Genomic DNA, 18,839 nt, shown 5'->3' with positions numbered 1-18,839 from the left:
ACACACACACACACACACACACACACACACACACACACACACACACACAAAACAAGCCATGTAACCTTGGGCAAGTTACTTAACCCCAATTGCCCTCCAAAAAGGCAAAAAAAAAAGCTCTCTCTGTAGAGCACAAGCTCTGGAAAGTTGCAGCAAAGTGATGAATCTTTTTGTGATAAATTTTAAAGTAATAAGTCATTGAGTATGGACTCAATGATAAATTGAATGGCTATGACTTAAGGACGAGCCTACCTGAAAATGTAAAGACTCATCCATGGTTGGAATATAGAGTCATTAACTATTGGTGCACAGAAGCTCTTGAAGACAGTATCAGTTTTAAAGAGTTTGTGACCAGTTTCACTGGAGGGAAACATCATTGAAATCAAGATCCTTGAGGAATTGAAGTATTAGTTGTTGGGATCTACACTTTACTCCTTTCTGAAAACCTTTTCCTGTGATCAGCTTTTTGACCACCCTGTTTCCCATATTTTCTCCAGTTTGTAGTTCTATTTTCATATCTCTTAATTGCAGTAAAATTCTGGGATGAATTTTATCTGGACCAAAAGATTTACACTCAGAGCTTGGCACTTAGTGTGCATTATAGAAGGTTGTTGGCTGATTGCTGATTGATTTTAAAATTTCTAGGTTCTCTGCTATTATTTCCCAGCTATCTATGGTCTTCAATTATTTTTTATCCTGCTTATTAACGTTTTCCAGTTAAAAAAAATATATATATATATTTATATACAGAGAGAAAGAGAGAGAGAGAGAGAGATCAAAGAAAACTCAACAGTTCTATTAGTGATCTTTTCTTTTTGTCATCTATCAATTTTATATTATCTTTTCCAAATAGTGGATCTGACCGTTGTTTCTTCTTGCTCTGAACAGAGTTTAAAAAATCATCACATTTTGTTTAACTGTCATTTTTCAGTCTTTTCAGCTTATGATAGGGTTGAGCAGGCTTCTTATATTCTCTTTATACATTAACTTTTCATTGAAGTTACTAAGGATGCTTCTACCCAATGGCTATTAGGAGGCCCAATTAATCTGCACAGAAAATTTTTATTCATCTCTGTCTTAATTACAATCCTTTTTGTTGGAGAATCCCTCTGAAGAGGAGAAAGTTAGAAGTTTTATGTTAATTCTATGAGTCACTAATTCAGCGATTTAAACATTTACTGTGGCCGATTACACAACTCATTCGTGTCTTAAGGACTCATTGTGCCTTTTTGATAAAATCTTAACTGTCAATAAAGTTAGTGTATGCTTTAATCTTTTGTCACCTGGAAGAGGCAGGGAGTTTAGTCTTTATTTACTTGGTCTCAGAAGGCAGGACTTGGAGCAAAGAGTTGAAGCTGCAAAGAGGATAAATTAGTCTGCATATAAGAAAAAGAGTTCTGAACAATTAAAACTGTCCAGAAGTGTAATGGGCTGCCTCAAAAATAGATTCTCCTTTAGAGGCTCTTGTAGTGCCAGTGCAATATTCACAGCACCAATGGTCACTATAACTATACCAGCAGAGTGCTCAATCACAAAATATAACATTCTCCATATAGAAGACGGAAAGAAAACATTTATTCAGACACCAGAAAAACAAATCCCTAAAACAGTAAGCTGATTCCATCATATTAGCAAAGAAGTTAAGAAACCATCATAGCACAGAGAGCCACAGCATCCTTTAACCTTCCCAGAAACCAACATTTACTCACAGGCCTAACTGTCTCCCTTGAATACATTCTCTCCTCCCAACAATGTAACTCTTCTGACTCCCAGCTTCCTGTGGGCTCTGCTCCACCCTTCAGCAAACTCCTCCCACCACTTTCTCCATATGATTATATTCAGCCTATTAGAGGGCAGAGTATACTTTCAAAGCAGGGAAGATCTTCAAATTCCCATTACCATTATAGCTCTATATCAAAGATGGAATGCCATTTGTTGGATATGTTGTAGGATGAATTTTTTAACGTATTAGTTGTATTAGATGGTTTCTGAGGTCCCTTTTATCTGCAACCCTGTGAGGCTATAATTGATTCTCTGGAAATCACATTTTCTCTCCATTGAATCTAAAAATGGATCTTGTCTTATCGGAAGTAAATGTTTGTCAAGGTCACGGTGGCTCAATATTAAAAACTATCTAAGTTTTGCAAAAGCAAATTCTTTTTCTTTCCTATACAAGTCAGATGCTGAATTTCTACTGGATTCTGGAAGCTTTGTTCAGAAATCCTTACTATTTCCCATACTCCTTGTCCTTTGAATTCAACATTCCTTTTCAGCAACTGGCCCATTCAGACTCACCCTTTCTTCCTACCCTTTAACCCACCTAAGTAATAATACACAATTTATGCTTTGTTGTTACCTTCTGAGCTTCATACCCACTGTTTCTTTTCCAGGTTCAATACTACTCTTTTAACTCCATTGCTTACCTCTGTCAATTTCCCACTGTTTTCCTTTGACAGTGTATTGTTTGTGGTTTCACTGTAGTTTTTCACCATCCACCCAGGCAACCAATGCTGTCAACCTACTTATCTCAGAGATGTATCAGTCCAAAAACACAGTTTTGTACTACCCTTGAGATCAGAGTCTAGCTTGTGTTACTGATAATTAAAATAGAATTCTTTTTTTTTTAAGCAATTGGGGTTAAGTAACTTGCTCAAGGTTACATGGCCAGGTGTTTCTGGGTGGATGCTAAGTGTCTGAGCTTGGATTCGATCCTCAAGGTCATCCCGACTGGGGCCGGTGCTCTTACTCACTGTGCTACCTGGCCACCCCTTAAAATAGAATTCTAATGTCCATTTTAGGTCAATACACGTTTTCTTTCAGATTATTAGCTTAATATTTGCTATTCACTCCTCAATCTTTAGTATATCCCTACATAATGAATAGAATTAGTAACAACAAATATTAAAGAGATAAATGAGTTATTATGGATGAGGGTGAGTGAGATATTTGCTTTTCAGACTCAGGATAATTAAAAAATATATATTTGATTTTGACATTCTTCAAAAATATAACCCAGAGTTTTTTTTAAATATATTTACACTTAGAAGTTATTTTTTCTTTCTCTTTTTTTACATTTAAAAAAAAAATTTCAAATGCTTCAATAACTTCTGATTTACATCATGCATTTTTGCCAGATTTTGAGTTACAAATTTTCTCCCCGTTTTTCCCCTACCCATGGCCCCAAAATAGCAGTCCCACAGGATATCCCCTCCTGCAATCTATACTCTCCCATATTTTCTCCCATACACTTTTAAACTTTTCCAGTGGATTTCTAGGCCCCAGTGCCTGTATATCTTATTTTCCAATTACATGTAAAATAGTATTAACAATAGTATATATATATATATATGTATATATATATACATTATTTTTTGAATATTTGATTTTAAAACTTTGAATTCCAGATTCATTACCTTCCTTCATTATCACCCACCCTTACTGGGAAGTAAAGAAGTTCAGTATAGGTTGTACATGTATGGCTAATGCAAAACAATAACATAGTAGATATATTGTAAAAGACTGACTATATTTCCCTCCCTCCTATACAACCTCCCATTTGTTCTGTTCTCTACTTTGATCCCGTCCCTGGTCAAAAGTGGGTGCTTCCAACTTCCCTCCCCCCCAGCCTGTCCTCCCATCCATCATACCCCCTCTCATCCCCTTCCCCCCCTACTCTTCTGGAAGGAGATACTATTAAGTGTGTATTTTATTCCCTCCTCAAGCCAAATTCAATGGGAATAAGTTTGACCCATTCCCTTTTGCCTTCCTATTGTTCCCCTCCATTGAAACCATTTTCCCTTGCCTCTTCTCTATGAGATAGTTTACCTCATTCTGCCTCTCCCCAACTCCTCTCATTATATTCCTCTCACTTCTTAATTTCAGCTTTTAAGTATCATCCCTTCCTGTTAAATTGGTCCTGTGCCCTCTATCTATGTATACCTGTAAACATATATACACACATTCACATATGTGTTCATATGCCCCTATACCCTCATATATATATGTACATATATATATATATATATATATATACATATGTATTTCTATTCCCTTCAACTACTGAGAAAAGTTTCATAAGTTACAATTATTGTTTTTCCATGTAGGAATGTTAATAGTTCAACTTTGATAAGTTCCTTATGATTTCTTTTCCCTGTTTACCTTCTCATGCTTCTCTTGCTTCTTGTATCTGAATGTCAAATTTTCTATTCAACTCTGTTTTTTTTTTTCAGCAAGAATGCTTGAAAGTCTTCTTTTCCACCGAATGACCATATTTTCCCCTGAAACATGATACTCAGTTTTGCTGGGTAGGTGACTCTTCATTTTAATCCCAGCTCCTTTGACCTCTGGAATATCATAATCCAAGCCCTTTGATCCCTCAGTGTAGAAGCTGCTAGATCCTGGGTTATCCTGATTGTGTTTCCACAATATTCAAATTGTTTCTTCCTGGCTCTTGTAATATTCTCTCCTTAATCTGAGAATTCTGGAACCTGGCTACAATATTCCTAGGAGGTTTTTTTTTTATTTTTGTGATCTTTTTAAGGAGGTGATTGGTAGTTTCTTTCTAACTCTATTTTGCCCTCTGGTTCTAAAACATCAGGGCAGTTTTCTTTGAGAACTTCCTGGAGGATGATTTCTAGGTTCTTACTTTGATCATAGCTTTCAGGAAGTCCAATAATTTTTAAATTATCTCTCCTGGATCTATTTTCCAGGTCAGTGGTTTTTACCATGAGATATTTCACATTGCCTTCTTTTCTTTCATTTGTTTGGATCTGTTTAAAAGCATCTTGATTTCTCATAAAGTCATTAGCTTCCATTTGCTCCAGTCTAATTCTGAAATAATGATTCTCCTCATTGAGCTTTTGAGATTCTCTTTCCATCTGGCAAATTCAGCTTTTTAAGGCATTCTTCTCCTCTTTCCTTTTTGTAGCCTCTTTTGCTATTTGAGTCAGTCTACTTTTTAAGGTATGATTTTCCTCAGTCAGGCTGCTGACTCTCATTTCATAATTTTCTTGCATCGTTCTCATTTCTCTTCCCAATTTTTCCTCCACTTCTCTTATCTGCTTCTTAAGGTCCTCTATGTCCTGTTACCAGCTCGTATTTTCCTTTGAAACTTTTGGTGTAGGAGTTCTGACTTCACTGTCTTCCTCCTCTTCCATGTTTTGCTCCTTTTTGTCCTCAAAATAAGCATCTGATGTTGGAATCTGCTGTCTGTTTTGTTTCCTTTGCCTGGTCATGTCGCCCCTCAGTCACTTGATCCCTGCACTTTTTGCCACAGTAGTAGGACTCTGCCACTGGACAGGGGAGCTTTTATCCCAAATGCTGGCTTTTTCTCAGCTGCCGGAGGTATTAGATGGGTGCCCTCTCTGAGGTCTCCACACTCTCTGGCAAGCTGGACACACACCCCAAGGATCTCCAACCTAGACTACAATCCAGATCCAAGAAGATTAAAGCAAGAGCGATTACCCCTCAGACTGGTGCTTGCTCCCCCTCACTCTGCTGGCCAGGAGCTGAAGCTGCCATGTGGTGCTGGCTGGTTGTGCTGTGTCTTAGCGGCTTCTCACCCCAGTGGCAAAAGCCACGTGCTCCCACTTACTGGGTCCCAAAGTCCAGACTGCATTGACCTCTCACTTTGTCCTCCGCATCTATGCATTTATAAATCTGGAAATGGACACAGCTTCTGCTGATGTGGTGTCCCTCCTGCTGGTGGCTGGTCAGGTCTGCCCTGGGGCTAAAGCCCCATAGTGGGGCTGGGCTTGGCTCCCGAGCCCTGTGCTGGCTGCTTGCTGAAGGCCTGCCAGGCTTTCCTCAGCGGGAGGTTAGCTTCTCTGTGTCATTTTGTGGGTTCTACAGCTCCAAAGTTTGTTCAGAGTCCCCTTTTTACATGGGAAGATGGATGCCAGAGCAACGTGGAGGTCCTCCTTTTACTCCCCCATCTTGACTCCCCCCTATTTTTTTTTCTTTTTCTATAGAACAACTTGCTAATATGAAATTTTCCAACTTGGCATTCTCTAGTAGTGTGGACATATAGTATGTTTTTCTCAAATACTACTGTGTTCAAATAACTTCAGTGATCATAAACATTGCATGGGTCTCCAGTGGATACACAATATAGTCCCAGTTCAATAGCCTACAATCCCAGACCTGTATCCTAACCCCAACCTTTTCATCAGTATTTTCTACTTTCTCTTAATATGAACCCTTTGCTTCAGTAAGGCAGATATGTGCTTTGTCTCATAAGCATACCTTGCATTTTTCTTTTCCCTGTACTTTACTAACTCTATTTGCTTAATTTTGAATGTTCTCTCTGTCCATAGTATCTATTAAATTCATACTCATCCTTCAAGTTCCCACTCATATCCCTACCATTTTGTCCACAAAACCTTGTCTGACCTACCTATCCTATGGTGACCTCTTTCTTCTCTGCATTATCATAGCATTTACTGTTCAACATATTTGTCATTTGTATAACTTCTCATATGCGGGAAAAGGGACAAAATTATTCATGCCCTTTGACAAAGAAACCCCATACTTCAGCATTAACTAACTTTTTACATTGGTCTGTCTGTCCATATGTCTGCAAGTATGTCATATATTTTTGTGCTTCCAGTTAGAGTAGAACACCCTTGATGCCAATGAATATGCCTTATTATCTTCATGCCTGCTCTGTGGCCAAGAATATCACCTTGTAAAGATGGTTAACTCTGTATCATAAGGATAGTAATCAGCTATAGATTCTCCATGACAAAAGCAAAAACTAAAAAGATCCACCCAGTGCTCAAAAAGAAATATAGATCAGTAACAATGATTCATAAGGTATCCTACTAGACTTGCTTAGGCAAATAGATGGCAAATGTTGAATAGGTGGTGTACAGATTGCAACTTGACTGCTCACAATAACAAATATTTGCATAAGGATTGATGGAGTTATGGTTCTCAGGGAGAGCAGAAGCAATAGTGGAAAATGCAGACATTATAATCATGCTCATGAATAGCCCTAGTTGATTTTTCCATAATAAGCTCTTTGATAATTCATTCCAATTTTGCCTCTTACTTTTCTTTTTACTGAAGAATGATTTACTACCATGCAATTCTATTTTTAAATAGAAGGAAACTAGCTAGAGACTACTTGGAAGTATACTTCTAATACTTTCTTAACTTGAAATATATTTCTCTGTGATTTGCTCAGAGCAAAGTGATTTTCTAGTTTTATGGAATGCTGCATAAATATTATATAATGTTCTTTATTAAGGACGCTATGCTCAAGGGATGAACTCTTTCGTGAAAAACAGAAATAGAGGTGTAAATGACTTCCTTCTTTAGTGTTCCTCACGAGGCCAAACAAATATTTCAAAGACAAAGAACTTAGAACTACCAATCAAAGTAATCCAAAAATATTGGTAATCATAATACTGGGATATGCAGTATATGTACTTATGGTGAATATTTCAATTGAGTCTCAAAAATAGAAAAAAACTCAGAAAAAGTGTATATTTCCTCATAATATATAATCAGAGAAAAAATATACAAATGGAACTTTTGGGGAAGAGGTATTTCTTTTTCTATTTGAGAAGCAAAAACCATGGAAAATATATGAAATTATATTGGTTGAACTGAGAATGGCATGAAAAAAACTCATGAATCTTTGGATTGACTGAAATCTAGTCATTTAAAAAAACAAATTGGCATAAATATTCTTCCAACATGCCATTTCCCTTCTCCTGTTAGTGGCCTATATTTTGGGGAAGTCCTCAAACAGCCAACTTTCATCTCCTTCCTGGTTCTGCTAGTAACATTCTGGACTTTGGCACCATGTCTCAGCTATAGTCTTAACATATAATGGTAAGGTAAGGCCTTAGTGTCTGGTGCCCCCTCACTCGGGAATATTTAAATACCTCCACCATCTTATACTAGAACATCCCTCCACCATGCTAGTATCCATCTCTCATCGGTAAGTTCCTATTAATATTGAGACAGGGCTCAGGATTTCTTCTTTCTTTCCCCTCCAAGCTCTACTTCTGACTCTTTATACTTTACAATAATCATTTAGCTGTAGACTGACCCTGGAACTTCTTTCAGAGATTGAGGCCTCCTCTCCTTGGAACATCTCTCCACCATTTTGGCCCTCTTCTCATACTGGTGAGTTCCTCTTATGGTCTACATTTTGATAAAGGCCCCAGGCCAAACAGCCTTCATTCCCTTCCCAACTCTGTTTCTAACATTCCAACTTTACCACAATGCCCTGGAATGTGCCTCTTCCTTGTAACTGAACCTCACATAATCCTTCCTGTTTTTCAGTTCCTCTTTCTGTGTTACCTTCCCAAGTCAGTGATCACAGAAATTATCTTATTTGGGGTATATTTATATCTCCAGCACTTAGCACCCAGCCTGCCACATGGTAAATGATATATGAATGCATGTTGCCTTGTGTCTTGTGTTGGCAGCCTTTTTGGATATAACTTTCCTTGTGCTCATACATCTATAAGTGATAGGAGCTCTAGGAATACAAAAGCCTATGTAGATAGACTTTGCTTTTAGCATTAGTATCTCTATCAGATGTATGTATGAATAAACTTGAATAGTTCTTGAATAAAAGGCTTCTTCAATCAGAGAATCCTAGGATTGATTTAATGTGTCCTGCATTCCATGGATAGTAAATGTGTGAAGATATCATAGGCATTAATTACTAGGGTCTGGTTGGTCAGATGTGCCAAGAATAGAAATATGAGTAAAATCATGCAAAAGGTAGTGTCAGTTGGACACTTACAGTGCTTATCAGGTCACAAGTGTCTTTCTGAATCATTAGTTTGAATTTCATTAAAACTTTTGCAGTATCAAAGAATGAGGCTGATACTTTCTTTACAAATGCAGATGGACTTCAGTCACATTCATTTCTTTTAAAAGCAATTCCTTTTAAAGGGTTACTATCATAATATTCAGTGTTGTTAAAAGGTTTGGCTGGAGTGGGAAAAATAGCAAACAAATAAAAGTTAATGAAAAACATGAAGAAATTTAGGTATTCCTTATTTCACTTAATTTATAAGTATATTGTGAACTGTCAACCCCCAAAGGCTCCCTAATTTTGCTCTGGTAACAGAAATCTTTTTTCCCTTTTACAATACGAAATGGATAAAATGTCTATGAGAAAAATTTAGTTGAGTTTACCATGTATAATACTACTAGTACAAGGATATTTGAAACACCAAATTGTAGAATCATTGAATTTAAATGTGAAAGAGACCTCAGCAATCTAATGTATTGTAATCACATTCATTCGGCAAAAAACAAGTGACCACTATGTATTAGGTATTTCAACTGTTTTTGTTTCACTATGTTGAGAAGAGAATTGTTACCTCTCCATGCATGAACCCTGAAGGCTGCATTTCACATTACTGTCCACACATAACTGGAAAGTCTAGAATCTAGGGTGGGGAAGTGAGTGAGCTAGAAAAGTCCATAATTACAGTCCTTCCCCCAAGTTAAAAAGCTCTAGTCTGCCATCAGCCCAAGGAAGTTCTGCTGTAAAAAGTTATGGAACTCTTGCAAGAGTGAAAGGGATAATTTCTTTACACAGCTATGCTTTGGGAAAATCTACTCTTTGCTGTCATGGTATTGCCATTGGTCATCTGGAGCTTTAAAGGAGCAACTGGCTGTATGAGAATAGCATCTTAGAATCCTAGTGTATTTACTCTAGTGTGATAAAATGTTAACTTTCCTTGCTTTGACTTTTCTGCATCCTTTAATATGACTTGATTTCAAATCTTATCTAGTTTGTTTACCAAAGTGAAAAAAAAATCTGAGGTAGAATGAATTTAAACTCTTGCTGCAATACAGAATACTGAAAAGGTTAAAATCTGTATTTATAAGTCTACTGAAAGTGATAAGGTTGAAAGTGATGTCCCTAATGTGGAAATAACTAAATGGACCAGAGTTCAGCAAGCATTTATTCTATCTCAGAAATGCAGTTAGAGGGCAAAGGGACACTGCTTACACACTTGGAAGCTGCATTTCATTTTTTTTCCAATCAACTACATCTAATATCTATTCCTAATATAAGGTAAATCAGGTGTATTTATTTTCAGTATATTAAGACTGACAGGAAGTGGCTGACATTGCGAGTTGCTAATGTTGTCTTGTATATATTTCCTTCTTTGTTGCTTGCTTTAGAAGTAATTAGTTTTTTGTTTTTAAATAACCCACCTAGAAGTTCACACATTTGGTAGACATTACAAACACTATATTCTTTCACCAGAAAACACAACCAAGTATTAGATTCAAGGGAAGTCATCACATTTGTCAAAGTAGACAGGTTGAGATGATCCATGGACCACGCAACCCCCTCCTACCCCTAAGAATCTAAGCATGAATATTTATCAAGGAGTAGGCAAGAATGGATTTTGCTTGCCTCATGACAGGAATGCCATTCTCAGGCAGGAACTCCCAGGGAAAAATGGGAAGAAAAGAATGAAGGCATCTCTTTGTTCCTAGATTGAGGAAAATGTATTTCTTGTCACCTTCCCATGTTGGCTACAGTTTCCAAATCTCAACGTGCTCCCTAAATTATAGGAAATCAGAACCAGGGCTGGTATGATTTCAGGGGCACAGGAGGGACTCTCTTTGAAGTACTTTATACACAGGATTCCTGATACTAGCATTTTTTTTTTTGACAGGAACTAAGCTTTTCCTTTTTCCATGAAAGAAGAAAATAAAATACAAATGTTCCTTAGAGAGGAAATATAATGGTTTAAATTCATAGTAAGTTACAAATGCTTGATCTCAGAAAAAGGCTCCAAAAGGAATTTAGATATTGAAGTCAGTCTAAGGATACTGGGAAATCAGAAGTTTCTTAGGTAAAGAGATGAAGAATAGAGTGACTAGGGCCATCAAAAATAGACTTGATTTTTCTGCCTTCACAAGAACCAAAGTGTAGATGACTTTCTGGACCTTCTGCATCTCTCAACACTACACACAGGCATGTTTCTACATTTATTTTGATAATTTAACTATGAGAATTCCCAATGTATTCTCAGTGCATTGTTCTATACCAATCAAGAACATTCATGCACATGATCACAAAATTTGAGAATTGGAGGGGATTTCAAAGGAGTCATCCAATACAAACCATATTTGATAGGAATATCCATCATAGCATGCCCAACAGGTGGCCCTCTAGGTTTTGTTTGAAGACTCATGAGGTCTTGAGGTGGTCCGTTCTACTTTTGATCACCTCGAATTGTTAGCAAGCTGTTTTTGTTTTTGTTATCATTTCTGGACCTTAAGTCCAAATTTGTTAGTTTATAAAACTTCTATCTATTATTCTGGGTTTTGTCCACTAGGGTCCAAACAAAAAGTCAATCTCTATTGTACATGAGTTTCGAGATATACTTGAAGACTTTTCTCATTCCTTTTCAGCCTTCTTTTCTCCAGGCTAAATATGCCCTTTGACTTGGCCTCATACCAAATAAACTCAAGACCCTTCACCATGCTGATTACCATCTTCTGGACAATCTCCAGTTTATTACTGTTTTTTTTCTTCAACTATGGTATACAGACCTGAGCACAACACCAAGATTTTGGTGAGAACAGAATTTGTGATGCTATCACACCATTATTCCAAGAAATTGAGTACTTCTAATTCATTGTAATATTGTATTCATTCTTATTCTACTCCATCACACTCTGTCAAAACTACTAATTATTTTTCTAAATAACTTCTTCCTAACAATTTTACCTCATCTTGTACTTTTGAAGGTTATTGTTTACATGAAGTGTAAGACTACATTTATTTCTATTGAATTTCATTTTACTAAATTCATCCCAATATTCACCATCATCTAGTTTCTTAGCAATATATCTTTTAACCTTTGTATCACCTACATATTTGATAATCATACCATCTGTGCTTTTATACCAGTAATTATTAAAATTCTTCGAATAAGATCAATCACTAAAGACCAGGGTGATTCAGTGTAGATGTCTTGGCACAATGCTAATGTGATCTTTTTTAGAAGAGAAAACAGAAACAAAATTGCAACTTTCCTTCTCTATATTGTTGGTATTCATCTGCATAGCCTTAATCTTTCCTTTTCTACCTAAAGAATTTAAAGAAAACATTTTGTTATCTTGAAATTCCTTTGAAACTTCAGCTAATTGTGAATTTAAGTGACTTGCCCAGGGTCACACGGATAGTTTTTTTTGTGTGTGTGTGTCAAGTGTCTGAAGCCGGATCCGGACCCAGGTCCTCCTGACTCCAGAGCCACTGCTCTACTCACTGCACCACCTAGCTGCCCTGCTGATAGTATTTTTAAAAAGAACATTTTATGCTTATCTTTTTTCCTTGAGACTGGACTTTGCTTCCATCTTCTGTAAATTCCTATTTATAATCTAAGTTTATTAGTGAGTTCTTTGTGCATCCATATCAGTCTCTTCAGACAAATCTTATTTTTTTCTTATTGAAATAATTTTCTCTTTGTCTTTCAAGAATTCACTATTGAGCATATGCTCTGTTGGCTAGCTTTTCTTTTTTACTTCAGCCCAAATAACTTTCCTGTGAATTCTTTGAATTCTATCATGCCAAAAATCTACAGTGCATGTCTTACTGTACCCAGATTTCCTCTTCTGTCAAAATTTTAGGAGTCATAATTTCCTCCTAGTGTTCTCATACCTATGTACCATCAAACTGGTTATACTAATCATTCCCTTTTCCTGAGAAACAGAGAGACAGAGGCAAAGACAGAAAGAGACAGCAACAGAAAGACAGAGAGGGAAATCTCTAGCAGATGACTAGATAACTGAAGCCTCCCATCATTACTGTGTCAAGTTAATTATATATTTCCCAAACTTCCCACCCATTTCTTCTCCTGCCTTCTCCTTCTCCTGCCCTATTGTGTACATCACTGATAAATTAACTACTTTTTATTCCATCTCCCCATTGAATTCCACCCAAATATGTGTCACGGATCTCTTTTGTGGATTATGGATTGCCTCATGAGTGTACCTACTTAAAAATGCTACTTCCCCCTCTAGCCCCTCTTTACCTGTCCTGATTCTTTTGATTAAGACATATCCAGGAGTGTTGTTAAATATTTAACAACTGATTCACTGAAAAAAAAAGTATACATGGCGCACTCTAAAGTTTCATCTGCATTATCAACGTTCTCTCCCCTTTCTTAAGTCTAGACAAAGAACAACAACAAAATCTTATCCAGATTTATATCACTTGCTTATTTCTATGCAAAAATACTCACACCAAAAATTTAACAATATACTCTTGTGAGCCAGCTAGCATATACTTGGTATAGCCGTCCAGAGTTATGTTCTAGTCACAGATTTTATTCCACAAATTCTCAGTGAGGATTAAGTGGTCAAAGATTTCCCCTACCTTTATGTCCTCACGTTCATTTTATTTATTACCTGATATATGGCTGTCTTTGTGTGTGTGTATGTATATATGTATGTATATATACATGCACATGCATATATGTATGTATATACACTAGAACTACATAAAGAAGACTGGGGATTTTATACAGGACAACAAAGATTTCCCAAAAGACAAGGTTTGTTTTGTTGTTGTTGTTGATTTTGCTGCAGCTTATTCAGTTACCTTTTAGATGCTTAGCCTTGAAGCCCTTCCAAATATCAATTTCAAGGCATTGACATTTAATGATTTAACATATATATGAACCTCCTATTAAATCACTGCCTCAATGAAACTATGAGCTATACTGTGCAGGGTTTTCTAACAGAGACAAGTCATAGTGGAGAGTTTTGAAAAACATGACAATCTACTAGAGAAGGAAATGGCAAACCACTTCAGTATATTTCCCAAGAAAATTCCACAGACAGTACTAAAATGATCAAAGATATGCCACTGGAAGATGAACCCTTCAGGCCAGAAGATGTCCAATATGTTACTAGGGAAGAGCAGAGAACAAGTGCGAGTAGCTTTAGTATTAATGAAACAATAAGAAAAGGAAGCTTAGTTGTGAATGCGTCTGGTGATGAAAAGAAAATCCAATGATATAAAAATTAATATTACATAGGAACTTTGAATGTAAGATTTTTGAAGCAAGGTAAGCTGGATGTGGTCAAACAAGAGTTGGAAAGATTAAACATTGACATCTTGTTTGTTAGTGACCTCAAATGCATGGAAAGAAGTGAATTTAATTCAGGTGATCATCACCTATAACACCATGGGCAAGAATACCTCAGAAGAAATGGAGTACCCAGTATAGTCAATAAAATGATGAAAAAAGACAGTCCTAAGGTGAACTATTAAAAATGACAGAATGACATCTGTTCAAATTTAATGCAAATTATTGAGTAGCATGGCAATGCATGTCAGGGTTCTAATCACTGATGCCAAAAAGGCCAAAGTTGATGAGATCTATGAAAACCTACAAAGTCTCCTAGAAATAATACCCCCAAAAGACATCACATTCATGATAGGATATTGGGATGATAAAATAATAAATAAAAAAAATAATTGGAATAATAGACAAATTTCACATTGGCTTACAAAATTGAGCAGGACAGAGACTAATAGAGTTTTGTCTTATCCAGTTAATTCACAGGTCATAACAAACATTCCTTTTAAGCAGCCCAAAAGATGGCTATATACAGATGTCACAAGATAGTCAATATAGAAGTCAGATTGATTATGTTCATTGCATCCAAAGGTGGATAAGCTCTATATAGTCAATTAAAACAAAACAAGACTTGTAGATAACTGATGCTCAAATCTTATTGCAAAATTCAGATTAAAAGTGAAGAAGGTAGGGAAAATGATCAGACTCTGTAGGCATGACTTAAATAACATCCTGAATGACTATGATATCAAAGGGACAAATAGATTTAAGTGATGAGGTCTGGTAGATAGACTGCCTGAGAACATGTATCTACAGGTTCATAATATTCTTTTAATTTTTTTTTTCCTTTTTGGAGGGTAATTGAGCTTAAGTGACTTACCCAAGGTCACATGGCTATTTTTGTGTTAAGTTTCTTAGGCTGAATCCAAACCCAGGTCTTCCTGACTCCAGGGTCAGTACTCTATTCATTGTGCCACTTAGCTACCCCCACAACTTCACAATATTGTACTGGAGGCAATAGCAGTAACAACATTAACAAAAACATCCCAAATGGAATAAAAGAGCAAGAATACAAAATGACTGAGGAAAGGAAGAAAGGGAAAGGATAAAGGGAAAGATATAACCATCTGAATGCAGAATCACAGAGAATATCAAGAATTAAGAAGGCTTTCTTAAATGAAAGATGCAAAGAAATAGAAGAAAATAGAATGGGAAAAACACTAGATCTCCTCAAGAAAATTACAGATACCAAAATAACATTTCATGAAAAAATGGCATGATAAAAGACAAAACTGTTAGGAACATAAAAGAAGTAGAAAAGATTAAGAAGAGGTGGTCAAAAGTATACAGGAAAACTATACAAGAATGATCTTAAAATCACCAATAATCATGATGGTGTGATTACATATTTATATCCTGACATCCTATGGAATTGAAGTCCAGTAGACCTCAGGAAACTTTGCTAGCAATAATGCTAGTGAAAGTAACAGAATTCCAACTAAGCTATTTAAAATACTAAAAGATGATTCTATTGAAGTATTATACCCAATACAACAACAAATTTGGAAATGTTAAATGGCCGTTGGATTGGAAAAGACTGCTTTATGTACCAATCCTGAAGAAGGACAATGCCAAAAAATATGTTCACATTACCAAACAATCACAGTATTTTCACATGCCAGTAAAAGTTATGCTTAAGTTTCTGCAGGCTAAGCTTTAGCACTATGGGAACCAAGAATTACAAGAAGAGCAGGCTAATTTTGAAAAAGGCAGAGGAACCAAAGGATCTAGGAACATTCACTGAATTATGTAGAAAGTATGAAAGCTTCAAGGAAAAAAAAAACAAGCCAGAAACAAAATAATCACAACAACATGTAATTCTTCTGATTCATCGACTGGATAAACCTTTGATGAGGGTCACAACAAAATGTGGTAAGTGCTCAGAGTGATAGGAGTACCAGATCATCTTATCTGTCTCCTGGAGAACCTGTATGTGGGTCAAGAATCAACAGCTAAAACTGAACATGGAATAAGTGATTGTTAAGATTAGATAATGGAATAGGACAAGTTATACATTGCTGCCTTATTTGATTTATATGCAGCAGATATCTTCCAAAATGTCCAGGCTAGATGAATCAAAAGCCTGAGTTAAGGTTACCTGGGGAAATAGCAACAATCTCAGACATGCAGATGATACCACTCTGAGGAGAGAAAGTGAAGAGGAATTGAGAAACCTCTTGACGAAGGTGAAAGAGCATAAAAGCTGCCTTACAGCTTAACATAAACAAAATAAAGCAAAAAACCTAATATCTTGTCAACTGGTCCCAACACTTCCTTGCAAATAGTGGGGGAAGAAATGGAAGCATTTTTAGATTTTATATTCTCAGACTCAAAGATCACTGTAGAGGGCCATTGCAGGCATGGGATTAAAAGTTACTTGCTCCTTGGAAGGAAATATATGGCCAATCTGTACAGAATACTGAAAAAACAGAGACATCACCTTGCTGACAAAAATCTGTATAGTCAAAGTCATAGTTTTTCCAGTTGCAATCTATGGCTATGGCAGTTGTACTATAAGGTAAGCGGAGTGACATTTTCAAATTAGAGTGGTGGAGAAGACTTTTGAGAGTTCCTTGGTGTAGCAGCAAGCACCCCAAGCGCATCCTCAGGGTTTGCTGCCCATACAGGTTCTTGGATCTGCTTTGTTAAAGGAAAGCAACTCAAAATGGGTTAACAAGCTTACTTTAATCAGTCAGACATATATCGTTTACCTTGTTCAGGAGAAAAGGTCAGCACCCCAAACTTCAAAATATACAGACAGAATTATCAATACATTAACAGATCAAGTAGACAGCTTTCCAAACTGTCTAACCATTACATCCATACCCAGTCAACATCTGGGTTTCCACATTCTGGGTTTTTCAAAGCCGGGGGACTCTCAACAACGGCTTCCCAGAATTCAGATCAAATCACAGAACACTTCTCAAAGTGAGTCCCAAAACAAAGCTACACATCAGGGCTTATATAGCCTTCTCCTGGCTCAGAGAATGTAACAACCTTATTGACTCACTGGCCAATCAAGAAGTATTTACTGAAAAACAAGCCTCCCTCCCCAGGCTTCAGGTGCATTTTAGCCTAGGGGCAGGGAAGATCTTCCAAATTTTCATTCCCATTACACTTGGACAGCTTAAATCAGTTAGAACTTAAAGCAGTTAGACCAGAAGGTCAAATACTAAAGCTGAAGCTTAAATACTTTGCTCATATGATCAGAAGATGGGATTCATTGTAAAAGACTGATTTGGGGGAATAATTAAAGACAAAAGGAAAATGTGATAGCAGAGGAGGAGAGGAATCAATAGTGCCATGTAAGCAATGAACATGAACTTGGACTGAATGCAGTAGATAGTAGAGGACAGAAGGTCCTGGTGTGTTATGGGCCATGTGGTCACAAATAGTAGCACATGACGAATGATTGAAAAACTCCCTTGTATACTTATACATATAAGTACACAATACAGTCATTAACACATGTGTGTGTGTTAGAGAGGGGAGTAATTATAGAGCTGCCCTTGCAAGACCTAGATTCTCTTTGTGCTTCTGACACATATTGTTATGAGACATTTTGCAAGTCATTTAATATCTATTCTAGGTGATTCTCTAAGACCATCAATTCATAGAACTAGTTGCTAAACATTTACTGGTTAACTCTTTTTTTTAATTAATTCTTTAATTTAATAATTTGTTTGTTTCCTTTTAATTTACAGGATTCAATTCGACAATTCCTTGAATTTCACATTTTGTCCCCCTCCCTCCCCTCCCCCCCCCCATGGCATCTTATAATCAAGTATAGGATCTGTAGATACTTTCACATTATACAATGGTCAGATTATAAGGATGGATTGTACCAGCTGGGATGAAAAATGGTATAGAGGACATAAAATCAAATAAGAGAACAAAAAAGATCAGGTATTTTGCTTCCACCTGGATATAAATTTAGTTCTTTCTAGTTCTTTCTCTGGATGCACGTTTTTCTCTCCATCATGCGTCTTTTGGGATTGACTTATATCCCTGCATTGTTGAGAAGAGTCCAGTCTATCAAAGTTGGTCATCACACATATGTTGTGTCCGTAATTGTGTACAAATTCTTCCTGGTTCTACTCTTCTCACTCAGCATCAGTTCTTTTAAGCCTCTCCAGGTAAATATGAAGACCGCCTGCTCCCCGTTCCTTATAGCACAATAATATTCCATAACATGCATATACCACAACTTGTTCAGCCATTCCCCAATTGATGGACACCCCCTTAATTTCCAATTCTTTGCCACAACAAAAAGAGCTGCTATAAACATTTTTGTACATATGGGTCTTTCTCCCATTTCTATGATCTCTTTGGGATATAACCCTAGGAGTGGTATTGCTGGATCAAAGGGTATGAAAGTATTTATAGCCCTTTGGGCATAGTTCCTACTTAGAAATGACAAATCCACCTTAAAGCTGAAGACTGAGTACTATCTCACATTCCAAACTATAGCAGAATAACTAGATATTTCATGAAATGGTGATCTCTGTCTTCAATTGTTTAAGACAAAAATTTGTTCAAATGAAACCTTATGCTTTTAATAAAATGCTGTCCTATTTCTTCCATAACTATCTCTTTTACTATTTCTTCCCCTAGCATCCACACATATTCCCAAAGAGTCCCTAATATAACTTTCATATGACCCAGCTTAATCATCTAATATTCCACTCCTTT

At 36.6% G+C, this 18,839-nt stretch overlaps 1 long non-coding RNA gene across 1 annotated transcript in view; it reads right to left on the bottom strand.

The window, feature by feature from the left end:
* LOC138145471 (uncharacterized) overlaps positions 1-17,133 on the bottom strand; it is a 312,019-nt gene extending 294,886 nt beyond the window's left edge. Inside the window, exon 1 of the long non-coding RNA XR_011164235.1 lies at positions 16,808-17,133. This is a non-coding gene — a long non-coding RNA (uncharacterized lncRNA). The remainder of the gene's footprint in view (positions 1-16,807) is intronic.
* Between the last annotated feature and the right edge of the window lie 1,706 nt (positions 17,134-18,839).

The sequence above is a fragment of the Petaurus breviceps genome, unplaced genomic scaffold (assembly GCF_028583685.1).
Source record: "Petaurus breviceps papuanus isolate PSGF00001 unplaced genomic scaffold, PetGlider_PUasm1.0 90740, whole genome shotgun sequence".
NCBI lineage: Eukaryota > Metazoa > Chordata > Mammalia > Diprotodontia > Petauridae > Petaurus > Petaurus breviceps.
Note: the sequence above shows the minus strand (reverse complement) of the source record. Positions and strands in the feature narration are given on the sequence as shown.